General features: G+C 40.9%; 1 protein-coding gene across 1 annotated transcript in view; it reads right to left on the reverse strand.

The window, feature by feature from the left end:
* The window catches only part of LOC137976104 (GDP-D-glucose phosphorylase 1-like), a 10,834-nt gene extending 10,748 nt beyond the window's left edge, over positions 1–86 (reverse strand). The window contains exon 1 of the mRNA XM_068823379.1: positions 1–86. This exon is cut by the window's left edge and continues 19 nt beyond it. The gene's annotated coding sequence lies outside the window, so the exon portion shown is untranslated.
* Between the last annotated feature and the right edge of the window lie 2,911 nt (positions 87–2,997).

Below are 2,997 nucleotides of genomic sequence, written 5' to 3' on the forward strand. Positions count from 1 at the left end.
AAAATGCTACAAGCCGGCGAAATCGCCGGCGAATAAAAATGCTAGTGGACCGTGCTAGCGCACATTAATTGCTGACCAGCGGTTTTCGTTAAAACCCTAGGTACGTCATGTATCCCCTATTATAGTGTATTTAAATTATAATGTATTTCCACGCGTATATTATAGTGTCTTTGTATACCCTTATATACTCCTATATACCCTTGTATACCCTTATATATCCACGTATACCCTTGTATACCCTTAAATACCCCTATCCATATACCCATGTATACCCTTATATACCCTATATAGCTATGTGTACCCTCATATACCCCTGTATACTCATGTATACCCTTTTATACCCCTATATACCCATGTATACCCTTATATACAACTATGTATCCATGTATAACCTTCTATATCCCAATAAATCCATATGTACACCCTTATATACCACTTTATTAAAAACTGGATTATTGGATAATGCAATTCGAGAGTTTTGATTGGCTAAGCCATCATGGGTTATGAGCCATTATACCATGATCTACAAACACGGCAAGCATTATTGTAGTCTAGTTTTCTATATTTTGGGGGCATTTTTAATAAAACAATTATTGCACTCGCGCTTGTTGGATATGAGATGATTATAGCCAACTCGGCGCTACGCAGCTCGTTGGCTATCTATCATCTCATATCCAACTCGCGCTCATGGAATAATTGTTAAATATACCAATGTATACCCCTTAATACCCCGTTAAGGGTATACATTGGTATATAGGGCTAATTAACAAGTACGTACACGTTTAAAGACATAATAATAAGGGATACATGAAGTACTTACTTCATTGAAACAAATTCTTTATTCAGTATATGTGGGCTCATATTAAAGTATCACGTCGCAAATGTCAACCGTTTGTGTTCCGACAGGGTGCAAGCCAGTTGGCTCAAATCTGGTAGGTAATCATTTTATAACTTCCTTTTCAGGCCATTTTCGTCTACAGAAGCCACCAGGCTGGCATCATTAAGCTAGAATGTGGGTAAAGGCAAGCCTTTGAAAGAAAACAGAGGCGAGAGATGGTTTCATGCAGACTGGGACGCCTAAAATGTTCTGTTATAAACATGGCGATTCACGAGTGAAGTTGTCTCTCTGGCCTTTCTGTGGACGAATTCCAGGACCTACTGACACAATCTGGGCAAGTTTTGAAAGCTAAAACCTTCAATCGATGCGTTCTTTTGCTGGTAAAACTGGGTGGCCCGACACTTATGAAAAAAACTATGAAATGAGAATCGGGAGTCTTCCCTTGGCATGGAATGGCAGAATTACCCAGAATTCTTTTTGGGCATGAGCGAGGACAGTTGAGAAGCACGAGGCTGGCCCTCATCGAATGGCTGAGCCGCGACCAGAGGAAATGATTTCTAGCCAGATACTCAGGAATAGGCCTGGTGTGTTCTGTTAACGTAGATTTTGGATTTCTGAACAAGTTTTTATCATAGAAAATTCGCGACAAAGTTGTGCTTTCATTTCGCTGTAATTCTCGTGTCAAAGAAACGGTATAATAATGTAAATAAGAGAATAACCATATTTATATTTGCAGATTATCTGTCCTCTTACTACGAAAGTCAAGCTCGACATCGCTACGCAATAAGCGCATTCAAAATTTCCTCGTATTTCTTGATAAAAGTATGTTGTTTTTGTTTCTTTGCTTTTTTTTTGGGAAAAAGGATTTTTCTGCTTATATGAAAAATAAGTTTTCTCTCCCGTCCCCTTCTTATGCACGATCTTCGCGGAAATTACATTCTGTTCCTCAATAAACCTGGAACAACCAGTTATGGTCTTAGTTCTCTTTTTTATTACGTATCAGCTAAGTTGCGGAATGCGCCACCTGATCTTATCCGTACCTATGAGTTTACCGGTACTGACCTTAAAAGAGAATCCAGGGCCGCATTTTGTTCAGCGGCTTTTCTTTTTAATGAATATATCTTTCAACATTATTTATTTAGTAGGTATCTGTATATGCTATGTATTTTAGCTGTAAATGTAATGTCTCGAAGATATTAGCTCCTGTAGTTATTCGGAAAAAGCTTATGACTGTATGTTTCTTACCTTTAGGAGGGCGCATGCGTACACTTTGTAATCTTCGACTCCAGTGCTTACCATATGACGGATAAAATGACTTTTCTCTTGAATATATAAGCCATGTAATTCTTACGCTATATTGACAAGGGCGGTTTGGAGCTGTGAGTAGGCGTGGGATTTGTCACATATGGTTTAGGGGCCGACATATCTCTCCCTCAATGCCGTACCGGGAGGCAAGGTCGGTAGCAGAAAGCAGCGAAGGGCCAACTGCGTCCAAAAGCGATCGCACGGGCCGAAATCCCGGGATGACTCGTTTGGTACGACGCTCCAGCGCCGGTGTCTGGAGGTACTGCGTTTTTCTCTCTTGTTCAAGCATTCCGTCAGCGCATGCGCAAATGTTCTGGCTCTTCGATACCTAGCCTACCAAAAAAAATTAACATGCTGGATTTTTTTTTTTTTTTTTTTTTTTTGTACCAGAAATTGACATTTCAGTTGATTTTATAGGCATAAACGTAACGTAAGAACCGTGCGTGTCTGGTCTTGTCTCAGACAGAGGCGAGAGATGGTTTCATGCAGACTGGGACGCCTAAAATGTTCTGTTATAAACATGGCGATTCACGAGTGAAGTTGTCTCTCTGGCCTTTCTGTGGACGAATTCCAGGACCTACTGACACAATCTGGGCAAGTTTTGAAAGCTAAAACCTTCAATCGATGCGTTCTTTTGCTGGTAAAACTGGGTGGCCCGACACTTATGAAAAAAACTATGAAATGAGAATCGGGAGTCTTCCCTTGGCATGGAATGGCAGAATTACCCAGAATTCTTTTTGGGCATGAGCGAGGACAGTTGAGAAGCACGAGGCTGGCCCTCATCGAATGGCTGAGCCGCGACCAGAGGAAATGATTTCTAGCCAGATACTCAGGAATAGGCCTGGTGTGTTCTG

The sequence above is a fragment of the Montipora foliosa genome, chromosome 11 (genome assembly GCF_036669935.1).
Source record: "Montipora foliosa isolate CH-2021 chromosome 11, ASM3666993v2, whole genome shotgun sequence".
NCBI classification, from domain to species: Eukaryota; Metazoa; Cnidaria; class Anthozoa; order Scleractinia; family Acroporidae; genus Montipora; species Montipora foliosa.